This window comes from Larimichthys crocea, chromosome XVI (assembly GCF_000972845.2).
Source record: "Larimichthys crocea isolate SSNF chromosome XVI, L_crocea_2.0, whole genome shotgun sequence".
In the NCBI taxonomy this organism is placed as follows: Eukaryota; Metazoa; Chordata; class Actinopteri; family Sciaenidae; genus Larimichthys; species Larimichthys crocea.
This window is the reverse complement of record NC_040026.1, coordinates 20,148,043-20,172,469: the sequence shown is the minus strand read 5'-3', so window position 1 is coordinate 20,172,469 and position 24,427 is coordinate 20,148,043. Positions and strand designations below refer to the sequence as shown.

The following is a 24,427-nucleotide window of genomic DNA, read 5'->3' as shown; positions in this document are numbered from 1 at the left end:
ATAGCAGAGGCCTTCATTCAATTCTGACACTTTGGCAAAAAACTGGCCACACACACTTGTAAAGTTGAGAATTTGTGGAGGGATGCAAACCAGCTTCAAGGTAAGATTTCTTGTCATCTTCTGCAATGTTGATCGTACAGAAGAATGACGGTGACAGCTGTACCATCAACCGGAATAATGCACTGTCAAGTGTAGCACATTCTTCCTTTATCTACTCCTTTAACATCTCAACATTTTCTTGCAGGGCTGGCTGTAGGTACATTTTTACAGCTCTCAAAGTAGCTGGTTTGAGAAGTGTTCGAGCAATTGCGAAACAGTATGTGTGACTGTGTACAATAACAGCTGACAGACTGCATCCTGGGAATGTGTGGCCGCATGGACCAAGCTCTGATGAGATGGACTGCTTGTCATGTTTCTGCCAGATATCGAAAAAAATAATATTGCCTTGCTTGGGTAAGAGAGCAACTGAAGAGACAAAATAAAAATAAAAATGGAGGAAGTGAAAATGCAAATGCTAGATCATGCCTTGTTGCCACACGGCACTAATTACACCAAGTGGTATGGATACACATGGGCTACCCAGACTGCGGTTGATTTAATAGTTTTGAATCTTCCATTTTTTCCCCTTAAACCATTCCACGTTCTTACCGTTAAACAGCCTGGTGGCAGTCAAATAATGATTCTGATTTCCAATTTTCTTTTGGCTGATGAGCAAAATATCCCACATATAGGTGTTAATAAAAACTTGTCACCTTGGGAAAGTTTTCCAGAAGCAGTTAACTGAAATGCGCATGTTGTTACTCTGTACGTGACTAACATTATGAGAAAGTAATTAAAATCTAAAATGGATTTTGAGATTCCCTTTACTAAATGTGCACTTTGAACACAAAACTATGAAACTCAGTTTTTGCTTGTTTTTTTTGTTTTTTTAAAACATCTCATGTGCATCGATTTGCAGTGTTAAAACAATATTACAATGTTTTGCTACTGTGCTCAACAAAATAGCATCTGGCACATCCCAAAAAGTCAACAGTGTGTGTGTTGCTTAAGGACACTTCAGCAGAAATTATGCTTGTTTTGACAGCAGGTCCGTGTCAAATAACTCTTTAAGTGTGTTGCTTGAGATTCCTATTCGCAACTTTACTGTGTTGGCTCACACTTTAATTAAGAGCACTGTTTCTAGCAACAGCAGGCAGCTGTTTTTAGTATAAAAAGCTATGATAAACCTACTCAGTTTGTTCCTTATCTGACCCTGGCTTATAAAAAGTAATTCCTGTGGGGGATTAGAACTATCAATTAGAAGTGGCAACTCTATGAATTTAATGGCTAAACAACCTTGAGAGAGGTACAAATTGATATGAATTGATTAAAAATAAGTGGTGATTGGAATTCAAGTTCATCAAGTTCAAGTTTCTGCATTTTCTCCAATGGTACCAAAAGCTTGCACTACGTCAATGAATGCTATGACTCTTCTGTGTGGAGCTCATATTATCTCCGAGCCTGTGTGGTTCTCTTTGTGTTAATAAGTTGATAGGTCTGTGATTGTGATTGTGAATGGTTGTATGTTTCTATATGTCAGCCTTGTGATGAACTGGCAGGGTGTGCCCTGCTTCTCGTCCATTGATAAGTGGTGATAGATAACGGCTGGCTGAGTAACACTTGTACGTCCTTGAATAAAGGAAAACTCATTCTTTTGTGTCTGACTATTACAGAGTCATAAAGACATTTCGTATTGTTGCCAGCATCCTCTTGACACACACACACACATTCGACTGTATGTTTATCTTTCCTTCCTATTCATCAATTCAGATGTCTCGTTGATACAACGTGAATAAACTACTGTGCATTTCACACACCTACATTTATAGATGATGAATGGGCTCAGCATGTAATTTGGCTTCTTAACGAAAAACAATTCTTTGAATACATTCAAATTATTTGGGCTTTAATTGCTTCCCTCAGTTGCTTTTCATGATCCATCATTGGTAATCATGTAATGAAATGTGCTCTACCATTAATTAATTATTCCGTGTAATTAATTATTAGAACTCGATTGAATTTTCACGGCAACACAGAGTAACATACTTGTGAACATATTCGGCAACACAGCGGAGGAGAAATTAGTTACTGGCTATTAAGAGGCAGTGTCATTGTGTGTGAAGATGAATTAGTTGAAGAAATTATGCAAATGAGATGCCGATATTTCAATGTTTTCCAAACAGATAAGACTCTATCTATCTATCTACAGTATCTATCTATCTATCTACAGTATCTATCTATCTATCTATCTATCTATCTTAAAGTGCCGTTGTCACATCTGTTTCACAACGACATTGTTGCAAAATGTACACATGTACGTCTGCAAGAGGCAACAACAACAACTCACCCAAAACATTTTATTCATGCTTCGTAGTTACTGTGCAGTAAATTGGCCTCCCTGGCTCCCTCTGCCAGACACACCTGCCAGCCTGAGGATGTGCAGTCGTACGTATGGCATGTAGAACCCACATTGTTACTGGTGATACATTACTATTCGATATATTAGTCATGCATATCTGACTTGCATTTATATTTACAACAGTTGCTACATTGTTGTGAATGAAATGTTGTAACAACAGTAAAAAAACTTACATGTTTTTCCCACAGCATGTTTGCACAGTTGTTGACACTGTGCATCTGTTTACATGTCAGGCTGTATTCTCTTTCCGACATGGCTAGAGGCACCAAAGTTAAAAGTTGTTTTGGCATCATGCAAATTATTTTAACTATTTAGATGTTTTTACTGTACAAGAATGTCAGTTTTGTCCAGCTGAATGCTACTTCACATACATTTATGCAGCACTGTGTTGCTCTTGTTGGTCTGACCAGAGAATCTGATGCACCATGGGATCAATCTCCTTGCGTTCCACAACCATACCCTGCAATGATCACCTGTGATGTCCGCACAAACGACATTCAAGGCCTCTATACTGTATTTTCCACCTCCATACTGAAAAAAACTCTTCTATTGGATACAAGAATGCAGAGGAATGGTGAAAGGGGACACCATTGTTATCCTTTCATGTGCAGCAAACCATTCCCTAACAATGCTGGCTCAGTGGAAGTTGACATTATCCCACACAATGACATCATTTGTAAAATCACAGTCGAACTAAACCTCTTTCATGTTCTGGCATAAGGTCTCTGTAAAGTGAATAGGTCAGGAGTTGCTGGGTGTTATAGGGCCCAGTGTGTGAAATATGTGTGCTCACACTAATGGTAATGGAAATGGTAGCACAAACATTGGCCCCATGGTGGCCTGGTGTGCCAATTGTTGCTCGGGGTCCAAAGACATTGTGGCCACTTCTGCTGCATTGGACCAGATTAAAAATATGCTTCTCTCCAATAATAATGTGGGTTGTTTCCCATTTTTGTTCTGACTGTATGGGTATTATTATTATCCAATCATCACTGGAGTACAATAAAACACCCTGTACTCGGCTGTAGAGCTACACATTCGTTATTTTCTTGTAACTGAACTATTGTGAAATATACATTACTGGTTAAATTACATTATTTAACAACAGTCATTGATTTAAATGAATATTACTTCATGTAAAATACCAGAAAGAAGTAAATTTAGGTTACAGCACTCATTACTCAGAACCATAAATTGCATATGAGGTTCAGTCTCTTCCAGATTTGGATGATTCCTAGTTTATTACTGTCACCTAATTTGTAGCAGATGTTACAAACATGTTGTTGCAGATGTTTATGCAGCGTACATGTATGTCAGACTGATTAAATGAATCATTTTCCATGATGGCTTAAACAATAAAAGAGTGTCTAGAAGTCGTGAGGAGTTTAACAAGACAGTTGTACTTTAGCACACATGCCAAAACAACTCTGAATGAAAGAGAAATTGTGTGTCGTGAATAACACAAATTAAAATTAAACAAATGACTATTCTATTATTACTAGTATAATTACAATTTGTAGAACATCTTGTTCACATAATTTCACATTTAAAACACAGAGGCTTGTTTGCTGTAAACAAAGTGTCCCACTTCAGGGCAGTTCACTTGGTCAAACCTGTTAAACCAGAAGACACACCTGCTCCATTCATGTGAGCTGAGACTGATATAAACACCGACAGTCTGCTCAACAGTGTGAGCGGGTGCAGGTGTGTGTTCATTACTCTCCTCTGAGAAAAGTCTACTCCACAAAAAGGGAAAGGATTCGAACCGACAGAAAGGCGACTCTAAAAGCAAAGGGTAAGACCATTACTCCACTTCTCTGTTCTTAATGGCAGTCTCTCACTCCGCTCTCCAAGTCGCTTTCATGGCCAAGGTGGCTGATGGAATTTCATTACGTATGATTGAAAACCGATGGAGTTTTGAAAGCAGAATGAGATGGAAAGGTGCGCCCAAAATGCCAGTATACCCTCCAGATGCCAGCAATCTAATTTACTGTCAGCGGTAATAAATGGGAAGCCACCGGATGGCACAGATAAGATGTTATTTCACCATCAGGGTTATCACTTAATATCTGATAATGTCTATGGGGAGCAATTGTATCCGACAGTTAAAACAGGGGGGCTCAACTCCTGGCAGGAGAAATGATCATCGCCGTGGAAGAATTGTTAATCTGTCAAATCAATGTGACTTCACTCAATAAAGCATTCATGGAGGGACTTAAGTTTAGGCCGCGGTGTTAATGATTCACACTTGTGGAAGATAAATTCTCTGTAATGAAACCCAACAGTCGTGCGCATAATGCGCTCCGTTGTTTAAAATGACTAACACACGTATAGATTTATCTGAGAACAGACATCTTCATCACACTCATTCAGAAGCGTACAGTGGGGCTGCCTAGTAGAATCGATTTCACATTTAGACTGTGCTAAATTGTGTGTTGCTGTATGCTAAAATGATACATGATCCTCTATGTTTTAGGGAAGTGTTTGAGGCAGGAATGTCACCAGGGTAGTTGCAAATATTTCTAAAAAAAAAGAGGTGATAACAACACACACCCAATCACGTACAATGAACGGGCTGAATCATAGCATTCACTGACACGATCTTCCAAGTCTTAGCAAAACAAAGTGAATTCACAGCGTTATGACACTGGATACTGGATGCTGTTGTAAACAAAGCCTGTACTGTGAAGCCCTGGGAGGGTGGGAGACAGCACACAGTGTGGCTCATAATATTCCCTGTGAAAAAAATTCAGCTATAGTGAAGCCGTGCCACACATGCAGTATAATAAAGATTGTCATTTCTTCCTCACAGATCTGATCTATTGTTATATTCCGCTTGCCGTTTGTCAAACAAACCCAAGCGTCATGGGAAAAGGCGAGAGTGAGGAGTGGGACGAGAAGCACCCGGACACGAGGCAAACTCAGCCCCAGAGACACGAGGACAGTGACAAAGACAGTGACAAATCAGGGAGCAGTTGTCCCAAGTGCTGCTTGCGGACAAGGGACTGTCTGATGAGCGGAGAGTGTGGTAGAGCACTTCAGATCTCCAGCGTCGTCGCCATGTGTGGAATGTGCATCCGGATGTGGATGTGTAAGTCTCACCCCGAGAAGCAGGCAGCTTATGTAACTGCTTCTGCTGTGATCTTTAGCCGTTCTGATGGCTGACAGGAGGGAAAATAATTTCCTGCTTAGATGAGTATGAATCTATGCAAATGGATGATATAACCGTGACATTTAATAGGTGAATATGTGTTAATGTGCGTGTCTCTGTCTATGCAGGCTATATACACTGCAATTAACATTCAACACACAACACTCCAAAAGAGACAAAAACCCTTAAGAAACCGTAAAATGTTAATTATTTTTTCATTAATATTTTGTTTCTGTTTCTCTCAATTACAGAACCTAACCTTGGACATCAGTAGCTGTTTTTTCCGGCCTATTCTCAGCATCCACCAGCAACTTTTGATTAGAGATAACTCTCTATCCATAACATATTTATTTAAGATAAAGAAATTCACTGTATATACACAACAAACTAGAAAGATAATCATTAGAAATGAAGGTGATATTGATCTGCATGTGTTTGTAAAATGTTTTTTCCGAAGCTTATCCGATTGATCCAAAGATCCAAATCACTTTCAATAATGTAAAATACTGTGTGTGTAACTTAACGCAATAAGAAACCCTAGCATCCTGTCCTACATTATCAGTGAGATGACCAGATGGTAGGGGAAGTAATGACAAAAACTTTAAATAAAGCTTCAAGTAACAAGGACAAAAGAGTACTCGATTCAATGCCACTAATGATAGAGAGCTGTGGTTAATTAAAAAAAGGCCATGACAAGCATGATGTAACTAAATGACATCCTTTGCTGTCAACACCTACCTAAACATGAAGGTCATTGGGAACAAAGTTGCTCCTTGCACACACAACAAGCAGAAGAAAATCATCATTTTCAAATATAAGAACATTTTAAAATTCTACAGTGACAGATGCATGAAAAAAATCAGGAGACATTTGGTCACCCTACATATGAGCGACAGCAGCAGGTCTAAAAGGTGTCGAGCCTTTTCTTTTTTACGCAATCTCACAAATGTCGTCCAGTGAGATGGAGAGTGGGCGGACAGCAGAGGTCAAGCCATTGTGCGTTGGCATAGTACAAGATGGGAAGAGAGAGAGATCTTGTGGCCGGGGAACCTGAAAGAAAGTCACTGTCAACATGCTGCTCAAATCACTAGAGGGTTCCTGGTCAAGAATGAGCAACAGCGGATTGTTAAGAAAGTTTTCGTAGAGTTCAGATTCAGCAGAAAAAACAGATGTATATATATAAAAAAAAAAGTATCCGCTTATCTGACACTGAAGGAAAAAGACAAAAAAAACTGAGCTACTACAGTTACACACTGTGACTTGATCACACATTTCACAAGACATACAATATATTCAACAATAGCAGCTATTGCTGAGCTTAATACGTCAACTTAATTGTCACCATTTTGTTTTTGTGCTCGATGTACAATTATCTGGAAAAAGACAGGTTATTCGCTCTAAGTGCTGCCAGATGTATAAGTGGATGACTCATGGAGCAATCATGGTTGATGACACCAGCAAATGATTCTGTAAAACTATGAAAGGTGCGGAGTAGAACACAATGCAGAAGCTGAAATGTAAAAAGGTCTGGTACTTGGCACATGTAGGAGGATTCATAAAGAGACTTGATGGGTCAGAGATACTTTAAGTTTATTTCTTCGCTGGGTTTGAGGCTTAGAGTCAATGTGAGGACATTCAGAAATAAAAATTATAAAGGGTCATCAGAGCAAGGGCAGGCAAAAAGAAAAAGCTTCAATGGCCTAAGGCAAAGAAATATGAAGGATAAGAGGGAGCAGCCGGGTAAGACAAGAACTGTAACTATGGCAGGCGCTGGAGACTCATTGGAAAGTAGATGATCAGCTTTGCCAGGAGTGGGTTTAATTCTTTATGTGATTTTATTGATTGAGTTCTGATTGTAACAACTGTCATATTTATTCGCCTTGTTATATGTTCTTAACCTAATGCTGAGGCTGAGAATGGACATTTCTCTGGACTAACTGATAAACCCCCGAAAGAATTAACACAGTCATCCTGTGTAAAATTGTCTGATTAATAGTAGTGCTGCGAAATATGAACTGAAGCCATGTCAAGATACCTGATTACATGCGTAGTATATTCTGTAATCCAGCTATCAATAAGATATCAACGAATCCAAACTGCCACACAGTGTTTGATGTTGGTAGTATTGGTACAGATGAGTCTTATTGATGGCAGGATTGTATTAAAAGGACTATTAGTTTGATTATTAGTAGTTAGTGTTTGTATTGTGGGGTGGTCATAAATATTTCTCAAACAGTTCTTCCTATGTTTCAGAACCAACAGATTTTGGTAATTTCTCATGACTAAGAAGACGTAATTTGACCAGGCAGCCTACAAATCCCTGTGCAGTAAGCTACAAGGGCTAAAGCTGATTTTGGTGTTGTACTTTTGTTTTATGAGAGTCGTGTTTCCCAAATCTCTACAATAGAGGCGGCAGGTGCAGAGTTAGCACCACCCATTAGTTGGAAATGGCCACAATGGGATCCAGGTTGAAAAGTACTAGTTGCTGCCTCATTGGTCATCCATTGTAAGGATTTTATTTGGAAGAAGTGGTAACCAACACATTGTCATAGTGCAGATTGGTTTGGTTTTAGCTCTGTTCTTTAGAGGTTTTACATGTTAAATAAAACTACCACCCTAAACTGACTGACTGATTTTATTTAAGTACCCATATGCGCTTACATGACGCTAGACAGCACCAATTCAAAATAAGAACATTTCATAAAATCCAATTTCCATGACAGAGACTCCTCATTACTAGTCCTACAGCATCATTTTTAATTATTCATGTTGTAAAACAAATATTTTGAACTCAGAAACTATTCTGGTCTTACCTAAATCTTTAAACAAATATGTGATTACTGAATTTTGGCTTTGACGGCGGCTTTTCAACAGATCTAATAAAGGCAGGCTTACGTAATCTTGCCACAGATAAGCAAGCAGGGAAGAATTTCAATGTAAAAACTAGCTTTCTGTCTTGTTCTTCAGAGGCTCCCTGGGAGTGGCAGTGACATTTCAAAAACGGCTCGGTGGATAAAGCTTGACTCATAACTCCAGGAAGCAGTATAATCGTGTTTTGATCAGTTTGTACTTTCACAGCAATGCCTTGAATCCAAACTTTAACGCGGTTCTAGACATGCAGTCTTACAGACCAGTCAGAGCAGAACGTCAAATCCCCTGTTGGTCCATGTTTGAAGCTGCAATGAAGCTTGAACCCAAAACATCTTTTTATCAGAGCCACAACTAAAAAGCCAGTGACATAAATGTTTGGTAATTTGCAGTCAGTAGGGTAATGTTGAGGTTAAAACCCACGGGGATTATATGAGTCTTTAAGTGCCATTGATTTTTGAGAATGATTTATAGGTCATCCATCTTCTTTTGCTGTTCATTTGTGTGTGTTTTTTCCCTTTCCTCATTCTCTCTTCCTCTGTATTTCTCTAATTCTCTCTCTACCTTCTGTCGCTACCTCTTGTGTGGCACGGTGTCAGTATGGGCATCACAATACAGGGGTGACATTTCAAGCAGACAGATTAGGGCTTCTCTCCAATTAATTTTACTTTCCTTCCCCTGTTAAATACACAATCAACTAAAGGCAAAATGTCAGTGAAACAAACGAGGAGCCGCCATGTGGCTGACAATTACCGCCAAGCACCTCAGAAATGCCAATATGTTAAAGTGGGAGCACTGTGTGAGATGAATGAGGACAAACGACAAGCTTTGAGGAGCCTTGTCGTAGCAGAAGCACTGAAACAGGCATGTCTCTGGTTACCTGGCATTGTCGTCTGATGTAGTGACAGACATGTCAGCGGAAAAGGTCAAACTTTCCCTAAAGGTTTCGAGCTAATAGATGCACTAATATCTTATTTAACCCACAATATGTTATGCTGAACGGTAGCAGCTGCAAAATGCAAACACAAGCCAGAGACCAATAAAACAGTTTAATGAAACCAGCGGAGATAGTTTCAACACAACTCTCAGAGGCCGAATGAATTCTGAGTTGAGGGTGATCCAGAATGGTGCAGGGCTTGTGGTGGCAAAAATCTAAAAATGACAGGAGAATGGCAGGCAGGACTCCTGAAGCACAAGGCAATCGGTCAGGTATCCACAAAAAAACAAGTTTCCAAAAAAATCACCATTATCAAAGTCGCCAATGTTTTGTTCCCACAAGAGAGATTTAAAGATGAGTCTCGGAGGTAGAACCGGTCTTTTATACTCTGCAGGTTGATTGGATGATGGGAAGCAGGTGTTGCTTAGGCAGGTGAGAAGTGGCCACGCCCACAGACAAGACTTTGTCAAAGGTACCTCACAGGGGCTTTGCAAAGTTCAATAATCCAGTCTTCTATGCAAATCTGCAAGTGCAACTGCTGTATATGTCTCTGTTGTAATTGATATCTTGCAATGCTTACAAAAGTAAAAAAATAATTTGTATATATCCGCCCTGTGATAGTGAGGTCAAAAGGTCATCTTTCAGTTTGGAGATACAACTTGTTAGCTTCGTCCAGGTGAGTCCACAATGCAGCCATACCAGTGGTTAGCTACCCAGCTAAGATGGTACAAGCATATAAATATAGACATTGGAGTTATTGGCATGTTAGCTTTCCCACAACACCAGCCCCCACACTAAGCCAACACAACCAGTTTATTGAACATACGAAGGAAGAAATGGACATAAATCCTCCCACTTATCCTCTAGAAAGACGGTAAACAAATCAACCCTTCTGAAAAATCTAAGTAATCGAATGTTGTCCAAAAGAAAAACTCAGCAAGTTTGTTCACAAATATTAAATTGGCAAGAGAAACCAATTAGGGAATGCTGAGGGAGGGGAAAGGCACAAAGGAAACGTGTAGGCAGATTATTGTATTGTTGTACATAGGTGACCCTCTGTGGAGGAGCATGAACTGCACTGAAGGAAAACCAAATCCACTTCAGCAAGAGGAAAGGCACAATGAGCCTGAGCAGGATTTCAAGCTGTTCCTGTTCCTGTGAACACACTCCGTCCCTCGTCCACGTTGCCAAGTCCATCTGTTGCTCCCGCTCTGAGCCATCCACACCTCTTTGTCACATACCTCAGTGGGCTAAATCCGCCAAACCTGGGTGAAGCGCATCCACCTGCCTCCTCCCAACCCTGAGGGAGATGTGGAAAGAATGGAGGAAACCCACTCAGGTGTGGTGCTAGCAGGCTGAATCATGTTTGAAATTCTCCTCCTCCTCCTCCTCCTCCAAGTCAGTTTAATCACCTTCTTTTGCCAAGATGCACAGCCGGCCCTGCCTGTGATTGACTTGGCCCCCGGCCAGCTTCAATACAATTTCTTGCATAAATACTGAATCGATGGGTCATTACACTAATGAAATGACTTGACAGTGGGACATGATACTGTGGTAGAGTCAAGGTTCTTCTTAGCTTTTTCAATACTGAAATATACTGAATACTGAAATGTTTTAGAAATGCTAAATTGTTGAAATTCCTGGAAGTTGTTGGTGAGTATGGCCTGGAAACCAGCCTGTGGCAATTTCTCTGTCTCTTAATGTCTCTCCACATTTGCTCACACAACAACTAAACTGACCATTGTTGGACTGATTCCTAGTTCACCTTCCCATGAAAGCCCACATTAACATCTGTTTTCACAGTTGAGAAACACAAAATCACTTAACGCTCACTGGCTGGGTCAAGGTCTCTGGGAAAGAATACAGATTAGAAATGTCTTCTTATGTTATGCCAACTAAAGAAGAGTTAAACCAGGGAAGTACGTTCTGTCCAAGATCCAGAACGACATGCACAACAACCATTCAGATCTTCTCTGGAACCTTGAAAACTCACTTAGAGTCTGGGACTTCTTTCTTGCTCTCCCTTTACCTTGAATGTTTTTTTTTTCCTCTGCAGCTTTTACAGCCACCATGAAGATGAAAGGGGAAAGAAAGTGATCAAAATATTCGGACGGGCGCTGTTTGTGTGTGTTGCGCTTGTGGTTGTGGATGTCGTAGAGAGAAAGCGAGAGGGAGACAGAGACGGACAGAGAATGAGACAGAGAAAGAGATGAGATTTGTGATCTCATCTGTTCACCCGGGGCCTCTCTCCAGAGAGGCCTTTTACTGTCGTCAATCATCTCCATGGAGTCTTAAAACTTAGATGGATGGGAAGCTCTGACGCATTTCAAACATGCCTGTGATACACACTTAGAGAGATTGTGGATGGAAGCCACTCACCCTGTGTTGGGTCTGATTACAGTCTCAAGGCAAAGGAACACTTGTGGCTGTAATTTACCCTTACAGGTATAACCAGTTAGATCCGGGAAGGCCTTTAAAAGTGTATAGGAGCAAGAAAAAATAATGAAAATAATGTTTTAATTTTACAAGGTCAAGAGCGAAGCAATAGTCTGGTCTCTTACGTGTCACTTACAAGAACTTTACTCTTCAATTCTGCTGCCCTGACGTAAGATTTAAATAATTGATTAGGGTATCCGCGCTGTGCCAAATGTCCATAAGGTATGCACAGTTTCCGAGAGGTCTGAGCGTGCTTCTCCGCCAAACAGTTGGTCTGAGCATGGGGAACGCATGTGAACATAATCCATTGAAAACATTATGGGAGCTTAAGCCTGGATCTGCAATCTGTACATACCCTATCACCGTGATGAGTTTTTAATTATTAATTTATTTCCTTGGGCATTTGTGCACCTCAACGGTATCCGGGCGCCCATCTGATCTGCCTATAGTGCCCATAAGGGAAGCCAGCTGAGCCTGTTTCATGGTATGAGTTGAATTAAAGGAATAGTTTGGCATTTTTGGGAAAGATGCTCATTTGCTTTCTTGCCAAGAGTTAAATGAGAAGATCAATACCGCCCTCACATTTGTCCTCTAAATATGAAGCTTTGGCCAGGAGATCATCAGCGAAGCTTAGCAAAACAGCTGGGAGCAGGAGGGAAATGTTCATATTTTTTTGACTGGATTAAATGAAAGGTAACATGCTAATTAATGTTAGGCGGTGCTGGTAGGCTTTTTTTTTTTCTTGGACAGAGCCAGGAGATCTCTATCCCCCCTAATCTAAGTCTTTTTTGGCTGTAGCCTCATGTTTAACAGAGAGATTTGTTAATGAAATCAATCTTTTCATCGTACTTTCGGCAAGGACGTAAATAAGTGAATTTCCCAAAATGTCAATAGTGTAAGATTTAGGGGGTTATATTAGGTGGTTGCAATCAGTAATTACACCACTAGATACCACTGAATCCGACACACTGGTCCTTTAATAAGTAAGACTGGGTTTTGAATTGACTCATAGATAATCGTTGCTGGAGGGTCAAGTACTGGCATTTGCAGGCATGGCTTTGTAAAACTGGAGTGGTACTGTACTAAGTTCTTCTCTTGAATGTTATTTATATTGTTATGTTATCTCTTGCTTTAATATATTGTTTGCAAAGTTTATTTCTTTGACTTTGTTAGCCGGCACTTACATTTTCAAGCTCATATTTTTGTTTACTCTCGTGAGGTGCATGCGTTGTCCATGCACTGTAACAGCCATATATTGTATCTCCTGAACCTTTAACACAGCTTTGCATATATTTTATGTGTGTAAAGTGTTGTAAGTACTGGTTACATATCAACTGGGATGTTTACAGGTGATTGACATGATGAAAGGCACGATGCTCCAAAAATGAAACACTGTCGGATGTACCAAGTTTCACAAAAAGAATGACGAGACCATTGTGTTAGATACTCTTGAATAATGCACAAAATCGGCATGTAGACTCTAATGTAATGCATTGCTCTAGGATGGATACACCAACAAATTGGACAGGTGAAGAAAAATCTATATTCTATAGGGAGGAGAGAGGAGCTGATTTTCTGTCTGTTTGGAAGATAGCCCTGAAAGATGCCCTTGTCTGCTTCTCTCAAAGAACAAGGTCTCTGCACCTTGCCTTCTCTCCTTCCAGCAAACAAACAAAGCTGATGTAATCCCTCAGCTTCCTTAAAGCCTGATCAGAGCGACTCAGGGTCAGTAGTACCGGATGGAAGAAATACACACAACGTATCATTAGCGTCACAATGGCTCTCTGCAGGATTAGCCGGGCTGCTTTCACTGCACTTTCACAGCCCGGACAAACTTTAACACCCAGCTTTGTTCCTTACCCAAGGGATATGGAAGGAGAATTCAATGTACTCTCCTCTGTTTTCCTGAAATTTTATGGGAACTTCAACAAGTCTCGTCTTTTGGCTGACGGCCTTAACAGCACTTACTTTGTCAGCATAATTCACTGCCATTAGAACGGGCGATATAAAAGGGCACCCAAGGCTAATTCAAGAAGACAAGAAATGCTTTCACTCAATCTTCCTCATAAGGAGACAAAGGAGAAGCACAAAGTCACAAAATCACATCTGGGTTGCGGCAGTACACGGTACACATTTACCGCTGCGAAAAAAGAACTTCATCTCTTTTCTTGTCTTCAGTCTCTTCAGTTTTTTTCTTCTTCTTGAAAATAGGTGGCTGTCATTGTTGAGTGAATTGTGCACTGAGTGCTACAAAGATAACTTAAGAACTCTAACTTGCCGTATAAATTGTGTGTGTACTTCTAAAATATGTTATGTAAGAGTTAAACTTATTGGGGTTTGTGTTAGACATACAGAACAAATGAAGTACTGAAGTGCAAAACCAAAACAATAAAACTGCATATCATTATCCTACTTTCTGAACTCACTGCTCAAACAAGAAACATCAAAGTCAGATCTTGAGACAAACCTGAATACATAAAAAAAAAAACAATCTAAACAAACTTCATTGAACACAACAGATCCAGGTCATTCCAGTGTCCTCTGGGATAAATCAGCAAGCTCTCTCTCCAGACTTCAGAGTTTAGTGTCTTTGAAAAAGACTACAGGATGCATCAAAAGCAAAGCCTGTCTTATAAATATTGTGTAAATCAAAAAAGCTATTTAGATTGCACCAACATGGTGGTTTCACAAAATTACCTCCTCCAAGATCACTTGTTCTTTTGATATAGAGGCCAGCTGTTGAAATTGCCAATTAAAATCAGAGTGATTCCCGCCAGAAGTGTGTGTGTGTGTGTGTGTATAGGTTAGGCATAGGTGTGTGTTCAACACTTTGAATTCCACCTGAGGTAAAATCTGATTCAATTCAACTTCAGACACTCAAAACAACAACGACATACTGTCATCAGCAACATCACTGTACTGTTGCTTGTTAGCCTCTTTTCGCCTCTTTTAAATTTGTTTTCTCTGAGACACTCAATATTTATGCGCCCATTTATTTACAACAGAATGAAAACAGTCCAGATTCTATTGTGAACTCTAAATGTGGGTTGTATCGTATAATTTTGGGTGCAAGATTTGTTTCTCTCGGACACGAAAATGTTCTGAGGAGGACTGAATATTTCTGTTCTTCTGAAGTGCTCTGACAAGAGGACCCTAAAAAAGGTTTTTCTTCCTTCTTTCCCATTTCCCCAGCAGTCTCAGCCTCCTGAAGGACATCATTGGGGAATAGTTCTAACTGTAACCAAGGTTATTGCTTCTTCAGAAGAATCATTTTTTACTAGATATTGTGCGTCTTCTGATAGGGCAATTTAATGGCATTATGTAACCGTGAGGCTAAAAATAAAAGATACCCCAAATAAGTCCAACCATCATAGAGCATTAAATTGGATGTGACACACTAAAAGCACTCCAGCTATTACAAGACGAGTTTCACGTTCTTCAAACATGGTTGTATAACCTACAATTCATAAACTATTTTTATTCCTCATGATGACAATTTTAGTGTTGAAACTAAGATTGAATTTGAGCTTTCAGTCATCTTCTTCTTTTGTCACTTTCCTTTTGTCTGAGCAGTTTAGGGACTTCTTATCTATGTCGACCAAACGATTCAGTTTCAAAGTTCAAACTTGAAAAACCTGCCACATGTGATGTGATGACGATCAAAAGAACGCTGACTGCTTGAAACTGCTTTTTTTAAACTGCTGTAACCAGGGTCAAGAATCAAATTTGAAACTCAACTTTTAAGCCAACGTGGCTCAGCAAAAAATGGAAACTTGAACATGCACAATTGCAACTCGGCAACTTGTCCATCTGATGGGGGCGATCAAGTGACGCGATCGAGAGCACTTGAACAGCTACTCAAGAGACTTAAGGTGGGTTGTTGTTGAATGAACTGAAATTCATACTTAATTAACTTAATAAAACACAATGATTCCTGCTCTGCAATCATTTAAAAGCTAAAAGAAACCTTCAAAAATGTATATTTATACACATTTTTATGTCTCCGAAACACTTCCTTCTGACATTTAGCCAAAAAAGAAAGCAGTAGATGTACTCATCTCAAAATAGAATGCATAAATGTTTCCTTTTGAGAGTCGATCCACTTTTGCAAGCCTTTAAATTACCTTACATTACAGAGTATTTATTTTCTTGGATACACACTTCCTGCCATGACCCTTAAGGTTAAGTGGTTTAAAACTTGGGTGGACAAATGAATAGATGGACAGTTTCCATTGTTCAAAGAAGAGAGTTATTAAAAAACTCAGATATCATTAATTCTATCTGCAGTATGCATCTTCCTCTGGTCCTTTTTATTGAAATGGTTCAATAGATTTGTTCATTCTTGCCAAGGATTTCATGATATTATAAGAAAAGCAGGCCAGAGACTGTGACATGAACAACTGCAGACACGCACCTTAAAGTAAGCACAATGCTTGATTGCTTAGCAGATTAAATCAATGACCAGAGTATGAACATGGCTGAGACAAATGTTTTGCATTCACTGCCTGATGCATTAATAATGGAAGATTAGGTATCCTATTAGCAGTCAAATGTCAAACTTCTCACAAATTTGCTCACAACTGGGGCCAGAAGCATGGAGCAAATCAATCCACGAGGAGAGTTGTATTAAATTTGAGACACAGAGAGGTATGCATACTCTGCCAATACAATGGTAAAATGGTATTTAAAAAAAGGAAAAGTGCTACCATGATAAAAATCACTGATGGAGAAAGATGCAAGCCACTGGGCATTTCTCAAGATAGGAAGGAAATTACTTTTGAGCAATTAATTCTCAGTGGAGATCCGGTTCTGAGCTGTTAGGTGCCTGATCTTTGTGACAATGATGATCATCTAATCATTTCACTATCAATGAAATGCTAATAAAACTATTTTGGAAAAGTCCATGTGGATTAATGATGGAAATCTGTCTCCAGAGCCCCATTTGTGACCTCAGCCCTTTGTGCGTGACTGCGTGACTGTGCAAACACAGGTATTGTGTTGATCCCACAGATGTCTGCTTGGAGTGAAAAATGTTCATCCAACAGTTTGTGGGTTGTACAACAGACTGCACTGCTGCACTTTACAAGGGCAGTGGTTGAAGATTGTGGCAATATTGGACTTTAACTTTGGTTTTACCCCAGGCAAACATTTTGTCATTTAAGTGATGCAATCTGCTGCTGATAACCGGTGAAAAATAATTTTGACTTTCTATAGGAAATGTGACCAGAACTGGGGGTAACATAAGGAGTGCTGAGGATGCGATGGCAGCCTGTGCAGCCAAATTTTTGCATGTGTTTTTACAATCTGTTGCTATTAATCGACAAAAGCTAATAGTACCGATCCGGTAGATGTAGGCCGTGTGTCTTAGAACTCACCAGAAACTCCAGTTCTGTTGATTTTACTGCAACACTTGGAAGAACCATTGTTAATATTATAAGTTCCACTTCTGCTTTTCCTGCTTTGTCAAGTCGAAATATCTGCTGAGAAAAAAAAAAGAAAATCTTTACTGCCAGCTGCTAATTTGTTCATGTCAACTGTCATGTTCGTGTCTTTGTCACAGCAGACATTTTGGCCTGTCAGCAGGTAAAAACACAGGTAGAACTACTTTTGTTAATGATGGCTGACTCCCATTTAAGTATTTCATTAAGCCAGGTCAGTGTGTGAGCATGCACAAAACCTCAACCCTTGAATTGACATATCTGATGCTGGCCTTACACCGGGTGACTTTTCAAACGGCTTCACTGTCACAGACAAATTTCCAATTTAGGCAAGAAACCCTGAAAGTTTTGCGAGTTTCGAATTGCAGCGCACTCTCGTCATCTCAATCATTCGGTGAAAGGTGGTTGTAAAACTTGGTCTGAGCTGTCTAAAGTTGGTCTTTTTCTCTGATATGACATTCGGATAAAATTCAAACATGTCTCAGGGTTTTTATTTTGGGCTTATAGCAACATTCATTCACCTGAACGGAGTCAAAAACCAATAGGAGCGCTCTCTCTCTCTCTCTCTATCTCTCTCTCTCTCTCGCTCTCGAACAACCAAGAGGAAGGCGACTGGCTACAAAGTAGTAAACATGGAGGGGCCTCCAGGGATGCACAAGAACATGTATTGGTTGTGTTGGACTGTAGAAAAGGAGGAGAAATTGGTTGAAGCGAAAGTGCCTAGTTGATGTGGTCTCCCATTTGTAACCCAATAGAGTGGAGAAGGAAAAAGAAAAACGTTGGCCGAAATTGCTGCAGAACAGCTTGAGTTTTTTTCTTCTTGTAAATTTCCACCAAGTGCAGAATGGGAAATAATCTCAGAATGAATCCAACTGTAGTCTTGTGAATAGTGACCTTGCAAGATTCACACTTCACACTTTGCAAAATCTTAAGAAAACTCTGTGACCTTTGTGACGAGATGGCTGTCAGACCTTTGTCTTTTAGAAATATTTTCAAATTTTTCTACTGCATGGTAGGCACAAAGAAATGCAGCCATAAAATTAATGTTAATGCTTTGATCACACCCTTAAAAACACCTTTCCTACGGTGTCAGTGCATTCAGGATTGCACACTGTACGTTACTGTACCGTGTGTGTTTTGTCACGTGTGACATCATTTCTCCTGTCGCCTTATGTGGATTATTACCTCAGAAAATTCACATGTTGTTATTTGTGCTTGTAGGCGCCTCATTGGAAGCCATTACCCGCAGCAGTCTGGATCGCGGCCTGGTTCAGTAGAGCTGTGGAAAGTGACCTTCTCCACAGTATATTTTACACCAGGCCCCAGTGGCCCCGGAGTCCTCTGTTCCAGCTGGAACACACTGTTGTGCGACAGATGCCACATTAAGCAGCACTCCCGCCCGCCATCAACCTGCTTCCAAAATCCTTCCACTGTCACTCTGCTGTGGCAGAAATCTCAGCTGGACTCGTGCTGGATTGTATCTGTCTGTGTGTGTGTGTGTGTGTGTGTGCATTAACCAATGAGGTGAGGGTCTCAAAGGGTCAGGCCATCAGAGACATATTGGACATGTGTTTCACACTTAAGCACTTATAAAGCCGAACTATTCTCTCTCCCCAGAAGTCATGATGTTTTCCCCTCATCCCATCTCGACTGAAATGATCCGTGTGTGCTTTAGAGATAATGGCGGGGGTAATTTTGTTTCACTGCTGTTACTTTTCATCTGAGAGCTACTTCACATTATACAATTAGGTTTCATTCCAAAACAATAAAGCTGTACTTACTGTACAGGTAACATCATACTACCTTTGAGAGACAGATTTAAGGCCTTTTTTTTTCCTCATGGCTGACCAAAACACATTTTCATTGCCTCAACAAATTACCTTTCTTCATTGTAAAATGCCATTCTTGTGTCCATCCAGTTGTAGTGAAGAAGGTCAAATCCTAAGGGCTTGACCGTAGCCATGGCAGAAAAACTGAATCTGTAGCAGCCTTTTGAGATAAACCTGTGAAGAATTCAGTCAGAGTATCCTTGGACAGCTCTATAGTCCCGCTTTAAAAGTGAGAGAATCAGGAGAGCTGTTGGATATTGAAAGAAACATTTTTCTCTGTGGATGCTAATTATTGTATTCGAGGCCCTGACTGGCATTTCCCAATAGGCAAAAGAACACCACACACAAACTGAGGCACTGTATTGATTTCCTCCACCCCAAACAGCTTCTCCAGAAGTTTTTATTTACTCAATGTTCTGTGTCTCAGATGCTCCCTTCAACCTTTGTAGAGTTCCCTGTATTTGACAGATGCACAGTGGCACACAAACAAAGAGCATATTCTTGCATATGCTCATAACACACACACACACACACACTCACAGAAGAGTCTGTTTTCATTTAGACGAGGTTTATACTCCAACTGAAGTTTAATTCAAGGCTTTAAAATGTTTCATATTTCTTGACCTCTGGTCAATCAATACTTTAACCACATCATTATTTATGGATGACCATAAATACCCTGCAAACAGTACAGAGTGACCGGTTAAAGGTTCTTGGTTTTGTTCTGGGCTTCTTTTTTTTTTGTAGGGCAGCAGTCAGTAAAAATTGATTAAGTTCATTTCCTTTGATTTTCTGTGTGTCGTGGGGGGGGGGCTTTTTCGGGAAGTGTGATATGTCAAGAACCGCCAGACATGCAGTATTATTAGCCAGGAGCCCGGCTAACGCCCAGAGCCACCACGCAGTGTGATTATGCTTGCCCCTGCAGTTCAAAACAGATGCTCTTCACCAGCACTGGCAGCACGGAAGAGCCTGAGGCAGGCAAGCTATTTTGGGTAAATTAGTAAAGACAACAGTTGCTCCCCAGGTTGATGCTGCCATGCTGAGGTGTGGTGCAAGGCGACAGAGTGGAAAACACAGGCTCAACCTGGGCAGCACAGCCCCGCGGGCGTTTGTCATTTGGAGCCGCTCCAGCCGACAGGTGGCTGCTGTGGTCGACTGCTCCCCATGCACCTTATCCAGGTAATTAGCCATTCAGCTCGGGCACGCAGGAGAAGAGGGCAGTCATTGACGGAGACAGGTATAATGAAGACAGGCTTGCTGTGAAGACGTTATTTTTGTACACTTCTCATCCTCATATTCTTGAGTATGTCACTACCTACCTCTAGTAGGCCTTTTGCTTGTACTTCAGACAGCTACACCGTGTCACAGTAATATGGCCAGTGAGAAAAGCTGACTACCATGATGATGTCACGTATGTACAAGTTTTTCATGGAGCCTATGTCTATATTACATATATATATATATATTAGATATATATATATATATATATATATATGTCTGGATGTCTGAATACAAACTATTGCACTCCATGTGAGATCGAGTTTCAATTCAACTTATTTACGCTAAAACAGCAAAATTCAACCTTTAAACTTGTGAAACATCATCCATAAAATATAACCCCCAACTACTTTAACGCCACGTGTTCACGTGCTTCAGCAAATCTTTTTAAGCTTCTAAAAAGGCTGGGAAATGTGCAAACAAAATCAATAACTGCACCGGATCCCATTTCCTGATTGACAGATATTAAATGTCACGATTCAGTACTTAAAGGGGCACCCACCCCTTTTTATACAAGTCAAGTCAAGTCAGTCAAGTTAAGTCGGCTTTATTGTCAATACTGCAATATGTACAGGACATACAGAGAATTGAAATTTGCGTTTCTTTCTGTCCAGACAGCACTAAACATGAAATATAAAATACAAAATATAAGTGAAGATGTAAAAATATATATACAATAGAAATATGAAATAAAATAAAAATTGAATAAAATAAAATAAAAATATATATACAATATATACAAGCTAAAGACATCTGAGAATAGAAAAGTCTGGAGATATAAATAGTATAAACCATATAAGCAGAATTATCAATATAAATATAAGTATGGCAGTATGATATAAATATAAATAAAGCAGTATGGTGGAATTTTTAAATTGACAGAATTTTCAGTTTGAACAGGTCTATAAAAATGAAATATGTAAACAAGTGTACACAGTGCAAATTTGCTTTTCAAGTATTTTTGAGTCTGTAAAATGTGAGTTCTCCTCAGATTAGGGGCTGAAAGTTGATGGTGCTTTTGTTGCTCCTTGACTTTGAAATGGCAGCCAAAGAAATTTCAGAGAAGCCAAGTCAGCACACATTCATAACAAATCCCTTATTTTCTTTAGTAATTTCTTTAGAGAGAGAAAGAGTGTGCGTGTGTGTGTTTGTGGAGGGCTTGGGGTGAGGATAATGGATCCACTTGTGTGCGGATGCAAATCATTGTCGTAGTAATTGGAAAAATATCAGCAACTTAATACCAAACTTTGACATTTAATCACTACTGAATGCTTGATGTTGAAATTTAAATACCAGAGCATTTGTTTCAATGAAATGTTTGACTTTAAAACCATCTCATTATCCAAAGACACACACAGACCGGAGGACAAAAGCTAGTGATAAGGAGACTGGCTGCTTGCCAAGTGCTACAAACTTCTTCTTTTTTTTTTGTCGCGCCCCGGACAAACCGATATAATGAACTTCAATACAACATGCCACATGCTGCCAACAATATTGTTATGCGAGTGTTGTCTGTGTAATACAACATCTTGGTTCTCACCTCGAACCTGCACCTTATCGGCCCGCTTTGTGTCTGCAGCTTTTACCTCCACAGTCTATTTTCAGTGAAGGTGTATGTAAGATCTTTAAACTGTGCTTCTTTCCATATTTAGTCTACCGTCTTTTTACATTACTGTTTTACTATCTGATTTTCATAATAACCCTTCTAACATGTTGCTAATTAGCATCTACTACAAATACTATAGTCCTTTAATTGAATAGCTGTGTGTATATGTATAAAGCATCCTATCAAATAAAAATAAATTAATAACACATACACACTCACGGAGTATCTTCTTCTTTTGTTTATTTTACATTCTAGGACTGAGTGTAATTAAATATAGAAATGAGCTTAAGCCAATAATAATGGATGATAATGGGTGGATTTTTGGGGGTGTCAAATGTCTCTTTCTTGTACATTGTGGGGACATGTCCCCAGGTCCCCGATGGATATTGTATGCTTGTGTGATTCAGCAAATTGTTACACCGGTCTCGTCTATTGCCTCTTTTACTTTTCTCTCTTTCTATCTTTGCAACTCCAGTGTTATCTCACTTTACTCACTTATGCATTCTTTACACAAATGTGTTTACCATATGATGTCGGCTCAATTCACATTGTGTTGCAACTCATGCCTCTTGCATCAAATATAAATCTAGGAGCTGAAAAGATGTCAGTGAATATCTTTTCCTGTACTTTCAAGGAGAGAGAAGTTCTGCCGGTTGATAGGCATCTTTCTCCCAGTGAGCACAACGCAGCAGCTGGCTCCAGTTCAGCACAGCCTTGATTACCTATATTATTCTACTGTGTTCATATTAAACATTATATACTAATTAGATCTAATTGCCGAGTCAAACCCCAGCAACCCCTCCAGTGCTACATGAAAGTATTGACCTCTACCAATGAGCATGTAGACCCAGTGGTGATAATGAGCTGCTGTTTTCTACACCATTATTCTAATGATGACTTTTTATGACCTTTTTGGCAGTGTTGTTGTTTAGTCTTGTGAATCTGTCTTTTTCAAGTAGCACAACGTGCTTGATGAAAGCATGTAGCTCACTGTTTGATTGTGCGTCACACAGTCAGAGTTGGAAGTTGTGTGTGAACGGTCTCGATAGATAGATAGTTGTGGTTGAGTCAGTCAGCGTTGATGGGCAGTAAATCGGGAAAGTGAACTATGTAAATGGAAACCTGGCTGGTGCTGCTCTGTTGGGAAATCAGGTGGCCATTTGAATATTCAACCCCAGGGCCAGCGCTCTAATTCCTCTCCCCTCAACATGCCACACAAGGAGAAAGGAAGTGACAAAATGGCAAGGAGTGCACAGGCAAGAATTTGCATTTTAATGTGCCTGTCGGAATCACTTTGGATAAGAGCTGGGAGTATGAGAGACCACACAACCCCACGGGTCGCCACCAAACAACCTATAATAGCCGCCGCCCAGAAAACAACATCCTGCATGAGAGGAAGTTGTTGCAAAATAGGAAACGGGGGGAATCGGTGTTGTTGAGAGGACAGAATATGTTTAGATCCTCAAGGCGGATAAAGACCCGGGCAAAATGGAACAAATAGACAATATTTTTTCAATAGTTCTCATTTAGAAACTTTTCTATTGCAGACAACGGAAACAACCACAACCTTGAAAGGACTTTCTCTATAAGCTATGATGGTAAACATTGTCATTAATTGCAAGGACAGTGTAATTATAAAGATTGTTTTCCTGAAGGACAATTGAATTTGTTACATCTGGAAAAACAACCAACTCCCAAAGCAACAACCGTGAGGATGTTTTAAGGAACCAAACCATACGAATGCAGATTGTTCTTAGCCCTTAGTACAGTACCTATATACTATGGAAATTTTTCCCTCCTCCAGATTAACAACAAAGAAGAAGCATTGTTTTTTCATCTCTACAACTCCTAAGAGATGAAGATGGCAATTTGAAAACAGCTGCCTGGGAGTTCATCTTCACACGGTAGCACTCTGTTATTGCTATTTAATGTCCTCAATCACATTGTCATTTGGCAGAAGGTGAGGTGAGTATCGAACGCCTTGATTAAATCAGTTCAATTTTATCCCCCGCCGTTACAGAGAGTATCTTTCCACCTATCGATGAGTGTGTGTCGCGCCCTGGCAGACGCAAGGGCACTGAGTGAGTGGCACTCAGACACTTCCACTGTCAGGGACGGTCAGAGAGCAGACAGCCAGGCTGCGAGGCCAGACATCAGGATGCTATTGAGAAGCCAGATTCATCCTACAGGGATGCGTCGTTGAAGCTTATTCACCTCATTGTTGGAGCCATTTTGTGCTTTCAAGGTCCTCCGTATTGTACGGCTTAATGAGACTGCAGTCTCCTTGGATTACTAAGCACCTGCCTCAAACTTCTGCCTGTCAATAGCTTGAATATTTAATAAATATATTTCGCCGAATTATGTTAACCTTGGTGTGACATTTTTACTTTGGACCTTTTGCTGTGTGTATCACATTTCCTCACTCC

The 24,427-nt window shown here is 40.0% G+C and overlaps 1 long non-coding RNA gene across 1 annotated transcript; it reads left to right on the top strand.

Annotated features, from left to right (window-relative positions):
- The first annotated feature begins 4,116 nt into the window (after positions 1 to 4,116).
- On the top strand, positions 4,117 to 6,468 carry LOC104923406 (uncharacterized). The gene is made up of 3 exons (XR_797116.3): positions 4,117 to 4,253; positions 5,271 to 5,549; positions 5,861 to 6,468. It is a non-coding gene; the product is annotated as an uncharacterized LOC104923406 (long non-coding RNA).
- Positions 6,469 to 24,427: the final 17,959 nt, after the last annotated feature.